Source organism: Natrix helvetica, assembly GCF_964273705.1.
Source record: "Natrix helvetica genome assembly, chromosome: 1".
NCBI classification, from domain to species: domain Eukaryota; kingdom Metazoa; phylum Chordata; class Lepidosauria; order Squamata; family Natricidae; genus Natrix; species Natrix helvetica.
In genome coordinates this window covers 359,321,122-359,330,207 of record NC_138548.1, presented here as the reverse complement: position 1 = coordinate 359,330,207, position 9,086 = coordinate 359,321,122, and the positions used below count along the sequence as shown (strand labels likewise).

The following is a 9,086-nucleotide window of genomic DNA, read 5'->3' as shown; positions in this document are numbered from 1 at the left end:
TAGCGTGTTTTGGAATTGCAGTCGCCTTGGATTTAGCCTTTTTGCAAACCGCACAATCCAAAAACACCTTACACCCCTTTAGATCCAAACCTTTTGCGAACTCCGGCATCTTTCTAAGAACACGGAAACTGGCATGCCCCAATCTTCTGTGCAAGAGCGCAATTTCACTGACCCAGGCTTTATAATTCTCTCCTGACTCCTTTAATTTGGACTCACCAGTCAAGGGGGTGACTGAATACCTGCTGAGGAATGTGCATTGGAACAATTTGTTGATCTGGTTGCAAAGCTGGTTGTTGAACCAGGGGATGCTGGGGTTGCATCATTGGCCTTTGCGTGGCAACATCAAATTGGCTTCCTCAAATTCGCCTTTGGCTTTGCCTTTTTCCATCTAGGGAGGATTCAGCACCAGTAGGTGGTGTTGAAGACTTAACCTTTGGAGGCAAAGTTTTGGCTTCTAAAGGACTCATAGCTAATTCTTTAAAACTTTCATGAAGCTGCATCATCTTTTGCTGTAATATTTTTTCTCCGCCAGCAGATGGCAGTGCAGCTTCACTTCTTGGCTGCAGCCCTCTATACGTGGCCGGAAGTTCAATGGGCTCAAAGGGATCACATGACCTCGGTGACGTGTACATATCTCTTTGTTCTAATTGACCAATGAACTCTGTGGGGTGTGTTTTAGGCTGTTGTTTTGAAGACAAGATGGCGTCCTCAGACATTTTGGGAGTGGGGGAGCTCCTCCTACTCCTCTTCATCTCCTCAAAGCACACTCTCGCCTCCCTAGCATATTTTTCAAAACGTTTTAATTGATAAAGGTAGCTTTGCATTTCTTCGTCATCATCTGGGGAGGATTCATAAAATCTGCTTTCTGCGTGGGAGGATTTTTTCTCTGCCGGCAGTTGCCGTTTAGACTTTTGCCGTTCATTAATTGTATCTTGATAATGAGGGAGATTTACTGACCTCAGTCCGTAGATCTTGCCTTCTGTAGCTCCTTCCCCCACATCTGGCTCGGCACCTGAAGAATCTTGCTCCTCTGTGTCTGAGGGAATGGATTCTTTCGAGCGCTTTCCATGTCCGCGTTTTGTTTTTTTCTTTCTCTTCTTCGACATGGCTAATTAGCTTTAGTCGGTTATCATAAGATAGCACGAAGGGAAAATACAGCCATAAATTGTAGCCATCTCAGCTGGTATCATCAACCAACCTCTGCATACCAAGTTGTCAGGGGAAAAAACGCCCTGGAGAAATGAGATCAATGGACCATGGCTGATTCCCTTCCGCATATCTTTTGAGATATTAAGAAAAGAAATAAAAGTCTTTAAGAAGTATTCTAATTAATAAACAAACTTTAATACGAAAATAATAAAAGTAAATGAAACAGAAATAACTAATGGTTACATTTTGATAATGAAAGCTCCGGTTGCCAAGTTGGCAGCCGAACAAAGAAGAAAGGAAATAGATTCTGGAATGTGTGACGCATGCGCAATAAATCACTTTCAGATAAGAACTTTTATGACCTGCGCAATAACTCTTTCTTAGTTTAACTCTTGAATGTCAGTTCATGCCTAGCAAACCTTTTAACATCGTGACAGGGGAGACAAACCATTATGAAATGGAGAATTAACCGAGATCTTCACCTTTACAATTTGCCATCCATCGGGACCCAGGAAGTGTGACTTTTCTGTAGCAGCCCCTGTCCTGGGAGAGACCCTTTCCTGGGGGGGGGATGGTGCAGCCCCCCCCAACCTTCTGGAAAGCCTTAGGGGGCTGTTTCCCTCCCCAATATCTGGGACAGAGGAAGGTTGGGACTGGAGAATTAGAGTTTGGTTGTGTTTGTGGGTGTGTCTCAGGTACCTGATTGTTTTGGTTTTCTTGATTTTGGCTTTAGAGTTGCAAGTCCCTTTTCAGAGTTGTGTTTTACAAGACAACTCAGGACACAGAGTCCAATTTCTTGCCTTTATACAACAATCCCCTTTTGCAAATGCCTCAAGGTTTATCAGCCCTTTATGACATCCAGTCCACAATTTACAGCATAGAATGATGTTTCCCAACAGGGAAAATAAGCTAACTTGTGAGGTGGGTGGTTTCTATATTCGATAATAAATATAAGTAACTACAGGTGGTCCTGAACTCTCAATCTTAAATTGGTCTCTGCACATTATGGATCCGGGTCATGAATAGCTTTTGTGGGTGGGGTCCATCGTAACTGTGAAACGGTGGTTGTCTGCCTGTGGTGAGCCCCCATGGCTGCCTCTGCCCTCCAGCTGTGCCTGATGACCTCTGGGCTGAAAGGGGGACCGACCCAAACTCTGCCTCTCCCACTTGAGCTGAGAAGGGAAGGAAGGACAGAGAATCCCACACAGGAGGGGCCACAAGTAATGAAACCCCCTTTGTGGGCAGGAGGAGCTGAAGGCTGGCAGATGGAGATGGTGTGTGTGTGTGTGTGTGTTTGTGTTTCTGTGTAGGAATTAGCAGTGTGAAACAGGCACACTGGGCTCTTTTTCCTACGTTCAGTTGACCTTCTTCCCAAAGAGCCTGAAATCCATAAGGAGAAAGAGCCTCCATCAGACCTGAGGGGCATCCGGGTACCAGGCGCCTCTGGGGAACCAGGTGTCCGGATCAAGGGGCTCACAGGGGGCGGGGAGATGCCAGAAGCCCCCTGAAGTAGCCAATAGGAGTGCGGCTGATCCCGGCTTCTGAGCATATCAGCAAAGCTTTTAGAACCTTCTTCACTTTTGTCAGTTTAGTTATGATGGTTCCACTGTTGTTGAAATTCATTTTTTCTCATTAATCTACACTCAGTACCTCATATTGATAATGAAAGCAGCAGGATTTGACTGCAGAGCATGGCACCATCTGACTGCCATTTTGACTCTTTTGAATGTGCAGTCCGTGCTCTAAAAAAGTCACTCTTCATTATTTTGAATAACAATTTTTTAAAGAATTATCTACGCAGATCAACAAAAGAACTTTAATACAACTGTGTACAGTATGATTGCGAATATCCTGTATGTATGTGCGTGAACATATGAAAAAACAATGTGAAAAACAGAAAAAAATCCCTCCCAAAAAGATAGTAGGAAAAATAAATTTTTCCTCTTCATCCTCAGCCAGCATATTCAACATCAACACTTTATCACTAAATAAAATAATAAGATGCATCTTCATTCCACCCTCAGCCCATTTTTCTCCTCTAAATCTTCAGTTCTCCTTATTCATTAACAAAGGATAGTAAAAAATTACAAGGATATCTGGGTACAGGTTATGATTGTAGCAGCTTATGACCTGAAATCCATTCCCATTTGTGGTCATAATCAAAGACTTCCAGTTCTCTACCAACACACATATAACTCAGTTCCTGGTGAATTTTAACATGTGACGTTTAAAAATGCATGTATTCCACATTGTTCACAACTAAACAGGTTTATATCTGTTGTGGACTTTCTGGTGCATTTTAAACTTTGATTTGTTAGGAAATGGTTTCTCACACTCTGCACACTTGTACGCCTACTTTCCTGTGTGATTTCGGGTGTGCATCAAAAGTGTTGAAGGTCAGGCAAAACATTTCCGACACTCATTTAAATGGTTTCTTTCCAGTGTGGATTCGCTGATGCATCAAAAGATAATTTTTCTGAGAAAAACATTTATCACACTCTGAGCATTTGTGAAGTTTCTTTCCTGTATGGATTCGGCTGTGACTTCTAAGGTGAGATGAATGAGTAAATGCTTTCCCACAGTTTAAACATTTGAATTTTTTTTCCCCCGTGTGAATTTTCTCATGACTTCTAAGGGCTGATGAGGTACGATAAAACCTTCCACATTCGTTGCACTGATGTGGCTTCTCCCCTGTGTGGGTTCTATGATGTGATGAAAGGTCTCCCTTTTGAGCAAAGGATTTTCCACATTCTACGCATCTGTATGGCTTCTCTCCTGTGTGGACCCTCTGATGGGTTGTAAGGTTTGGTTTATGGGAAAAGCATTTTCCACACTCCCCACATTTGTAGGGTTTCTTCCCTGTGTGGATTCTCTCATGAACCCGAAGCTCTCCTGTCAAAAAAAAGCATTTCCCACACTCCCCACATTGATAGGGTTTCTCCCCTTTGTGCCTCATCTGGTGTCTCTGAAGTTCATAAGAATATACAAATCGTTTCTCACATTCTGGGCATTCATAGGGTTTCTCTCCAGTGTGAATTCTCTGATGTTGCAGCAGGTTTGATTTCCAGGAAAAACACTTCCCGCATTCCGGGCACTTTTCATTTTTCTCCCTTGTGTGTGTTTTCCAATGACTCTGAAGAGATGAACTCCAGGTGAAACATTTTCCACACTCAAAGCATTTATAAGGTTTGATTCCTGCATGAGTCTTCTCATGGGACCAAAGATGTGCTTTCTGAGAAAAGCTCTTCCCACATTCCCAACACTTGTAAGGCTTCTCCCCTGTGTGGATTCTCTCGTGGTCTCTGAGAGTGGGTTTTTCACGGAAAAATTTCCCACATTCCAAACACTGATAAGGTTTCTCTCCAGTGTGGATTTTCTGATGTGTAAGAAGGTGTGACTTTTGACCAAAGCATAAGTCACATTCCTCACATTTATAGGGTTTTAATGTTGGGGGGCTCCTGAGATCTTTGGAGTTTTTCCCAGAGAAAGATTTCTTGCCCTTCAAACCTTGACTGGATCCCCTTCCCACATGGACCTTCCTGTGGGTCAAAAGGAGGGACTTGCGAGCAAAGGATTTCCCACACTCTGAGCATTCATGGGATTTTTTCGCAGTGTTTGCTGGGGGAACCAAGCGTTTCCCAGGCTTCATCCTTTTGGGCGGCTGCTGCCTTGGGCTGATTTTCTACCCTCTGTTGACAGTTGTCTTCAAGGTAAATCTTTGGACACAATCTTGTATCCGCTGTTGGAAGGAAAAAAGAAACTGAGAAGAGTCACAACATCTCTAGGAGGAAAACACTTACGTTGTTGTGGTCATTAAGTGATTTTTGGGAGGTTGTTAAGTGAATGCAGACCCAGGGAAGAAGTGGAGGGGTGCCTGACGGGGGTGGGGAAGACCCTGGAAGTCCAGCACAGGCCACGCATGGAGTAGGAGAGCTGCAGCTGCCCCCTGAAGCCTCAGTCGCCCCATCTGGGCCCTGCAATGGGGCAGAAGTGCCAAGGTGGCGCCTTAAGTGGAGGTCCGGGGCCTTCAGCCATTTCAGCCATCTGCCACTGACCCCAGGACTGGACTTCAGCCCAGTGCCACTGCTGCCACCCAGAAATGCGGCCTTAATCTCCAGACCGGAGGCCTCTGCAGCCTTGTGCCATTCTCCAAGCGCCTGTTTCATATCGTTTCCAAGCAACGTGTCCCAAAGCATCTCTAAGCTTCTCCAGGAACCCCTCAAGTCAAACTGTGCTGGGACTCTGATGGCTTTTCCCCCCCACTCCCCAGACAAACCCGTGCTTCTTACCTTGGACTTCATCCACTTAATGACTTAATGAGTGAAATCACTTAACAACCGCCACAGTGAGTGCAGAATTACACTCCCAGGCATTACTACATTACCATTCTGCAAGCAACATAGACTAAAGCTTCTCAAAGCTTCTCCAGGACCCCCTCAAGTCAAATACGGACTGTGCTGGGACTCCAGTGGCCTCCTCTGTCCCGTCCCTTCCCTGAGACAAAGCCATGCTTCTCACCTGGGACTTCATCCACTCAATGACCAACGAAATCATTACACTAATTGAGCAAAGCCATCACGTGATACCCCACATAATGACCACTTTGCTAAACAAGCGAGATTCCAATTCCATTGGTAGTCGTAAGTTGAGGACTACCTACAGACAACCCAAAAGATTAAGGCATCACGGAAGCCAAAGAGGAGGAAAGAGAGTTGAGGTGAGTGTAAGCAACTCGTTTTTTTCTTCCCTTTTCTGATTATTCCACTTATGAGCTCCATCCCATCATGACAAATTCATCCTGGCTTCCTTGTGACACATTGGCTCTCCCTGCATGGATCCCTTCCACGGCTCAGTCTCTTCCTCTTGAGAAGACCAGGCAACTCTCCTTCGTGCTGTTTGTGTGCTGTTTAAATCTGCCACCTCTCTCACTGAGGGGGTTTTATGAGAGTAAAAACGGAGAGAGGAAGATACACAACAGTATCAAGTAATGAAATGGGATAAACAATGAAGGTACAGTAATGTCAAATGGACGATGGGTGAAGCAGGGAGTGTGGGTGGAAATAGGCTTTGCTATCAGTCTAGTGGCCCCCTCCTCTCTACCTGCCCCACAGGGGTCCTTCAGTAGGAAGTGCCACACCTGCCTTGGGCAAGAAGGGAATGGAGCAGCTGCTGGCTTCTCCATCAAGAGCTTCCCTTGGGGGCTTCCACAACCCAGGGATTAGCACAAGACATGGGACTGTCTGAATTGAGACCATCCCTCTGCGTTTCCTACCCGGATGGGAGGGAGGCCGGGAGATTCCCTGGGCCACCCAGATTGCTTGTCTGACGCCCTGAGCACAACCAGCTCAGACCAAAAAGCTCTCTCTGTGTGTGTTTGTGTATTAGAAGGAGGAGGGGGAAACGGCTCCGTTTTGGAGTTTTATTTTTCTCCAGGGGTGACAGACAGCACAGGCACCCCGAAAAGGATCATTGCCGATCAGAGCAAATAAAGCTACACATAAATATTTTTTTAAACGCTTATTTTCCAAACCAAGTTTCATTGACTCACCTTTAAAGTTAATCTTAAGAGGTCTCTGGGTCACCTGTTATCCCTCTGGGTCAAGGCCAGGGATGACGCTCACTGCCGACCGGTATGATTTCTCCTTAACCGATTGGCCCTCCAACGGGGCCAAGATTTCCAAACTTTCTAAAATGTAGTCCCGGCTAAAATTATGTGGCCTCTGATCCAAGAACGTCCCTTTCTCCTCTCTGGAGTTCACAGCCACATCCTCGCTGGCCCCCTGCAAAGAGAAATCAAAAAGGCTCAGATGCGGACAATAATGCTGAGTTTAATCTATAAATGACCTGGACAAGGAAGGGAAAAACAGGATTGTTCGTGGAGGATATATAATAACAGGAGACGGAATTGAGGTTTGAGAAGATCTTGATGGGCCAAAATGGAAGAAACCAGCAGGATGAAGTCCAAGAGGGACCAGTGCATAGTTGTGAGTAGGAAAACTCAAAGGAAGGTGAGAGAGATCAGAAAAGGGCTCCTCTTTCCTGCTCTTTTTGGAGTTGCAAGCCCCCCTCTCCTGAGATTCATTCTGCCTCCCCCCCACCTTCATAGCCGTCTCTCAGGGAATAGTCGGGAAGGAGAGGAGAGCATCAGGTGGCAACTAGCCTCCAAACCTCATCAAAACCTTTGCTTTGTAAAGCATCCACCACGAAGGGCCCCATCACACAGCCCCTTCAGGACAAAAGAAGGAAAATACCGATTTCTCCTGATTCCACCAAGCAGATTCAACATTAGCATAAGAACAAAGGATTTCATCTGTTCCCCTTTTAAATTGAGCTCAGAGAGAAAGGATCTTTTGTGGGTTAAGACAACATGAATTTAATTCAATTCATTTAGAGCCTTTTTTCTTCCTCCCAAACTCTCCCCTCCCCATTGCAATGAGGTCGCTCTGTGTTAAGAGCACATTACGAACCTCAGCAAAGGTTTTAAAACTCTCCTTTTTCCAACTGCACGTGCGGGATATGGATGCTCGGAGACCTCCGACGGACCACAGAGAGACCTTCTGAAAGTAACTTACCCAAAAGCTGCTTCCCGGATCCGCCCGGGGAGCCTTGGCCGGGCGAGGAGGGGGCAGATCCAGCCGAAGGATGGAGCCCCCTTTGTCCCCCTGGAGGGAAGGGAGGGATCCGCTCCCTTGCAGGCAACGCCAGAGCCGGATCTCCCCTAGGAAAACCCCGAGAAGCCGAAGACCGGGATCCGCAGCTCCCTTCCTCCTGGCGGGGGGAAGGATCTCTTGGGAGGAGGGGCGGCCTGGAGGCCGAAGGGAGAGCAGCCCCACCTGCCCCCAGCGGGATCCAGGAGCCTCTCCCGAGGGATCCACCGCAGATCCTCCGAGGAAGGAGCGGAAATCACGGAGGGAAGCGGAAATCCAGCCAGTAAGGCGGGGGGGAAGGAGGAGAGAGAGAGAGAGCGAGAGAGAGAGAGCGAGAGCCGGGGGCGGGGCTTCTGCTCTCCTTAATGGCTCCGCCCTTCGCCTTGTGGCCCTTCCCCTTCCTAGCCGGGGCTCCTCCCCTCCTCCTCCTGTGGCGTCCGGGGTGCCTCTGCCCATGCGAAGAGCGCCCTGCGGTGCCCGGGCGCGGCTGCCTCTTGCTGCAGCGTCCCGGAGGGCAACGGAAGGGCCCGAGAGTGGCGGAGGGAAGGACGGGAATGGCGGCGCTTGCCGAGGCTGGAGAAGAGGGGATGCGGAGGAAGAGCCGCTCCCGGACTCTCCGGGCTCCCCTCCGCGGCTTGAGGCGGGACCGGGGAAGAGAAGAGGCACGAGGCCTCCGTGCGGTTGTGGGAGCGCCAGGGGGAAGGATCGGGAAGGAGCCCCCGGCGGATCCCGTCTGGTGGATCCAAAGATCCTGGAAGTGGATCTAGGCAGCTGCTCCCTCCATCCCTCTCTGCCTTTCCCGCCCTATGCAGACGTTTCGTGGGGGAGGGGTGCGGGGTGGTCCCTGCCGGCATCGCCTCCTCCACACCTGGGGCCGGATGGTCGCCCAAGTGCAGTTCCTCCGCCTCTTCCCTCGCTTCCCATCCAAGCCGTCCTCCCCTCCTCTGGGGGCCACGAGAGACGCAGCCAATTCTGGCAATCTGCCCACATCGGGTTCCCGATCCCTTTTGGATCCTCCCGATAAGGGGGAAATCATCATCATCATCTTCTTCTTCCTGTGAGATGAAGCTGAAGCTGAAAAAGGCACCTGGAGAAGCTCCGTCATAGGACCCTTCCTTTGCTGCTGGTTACCCTTTTCCTGGCTCTGTCGGGTCCCTTCAGCTTCCCTCCAGGGTCTGCCCTCCCCCTCCCCAAGGATCCCCAGGAGGGATCCGGAGACTGAGCAGGTGGCTGTGCAATGGGAAAGGGTTTAGAGATCCTCCCCCCCCCCCCACACACACACCTTGGCGA

General features: G+C 48.4%; 1 long non-coding RNA gene across 1 annotated transcript; it reads right to left on the bottom strand.

The window, feature by feature from the left end:
* Positions 1–2,951: 2,951 nt before the first annotated feature.
* Positions 2,952–8,073, bottom strand: LOC309398424. The gene is made up of 3 exons (XR_014176403.1): positions 7,722–8,073; positions 6,698–6,929; positions 2,952–4,888 (listed from the first exon to the last, which is right to left on the bottom strand). It is a non-coding gene; the product is annotated as an uncharacterized lncRNA (long non-coding RNA).
* Positions 8,074–9,086: the final 1,013 nt, after the last annotated feature.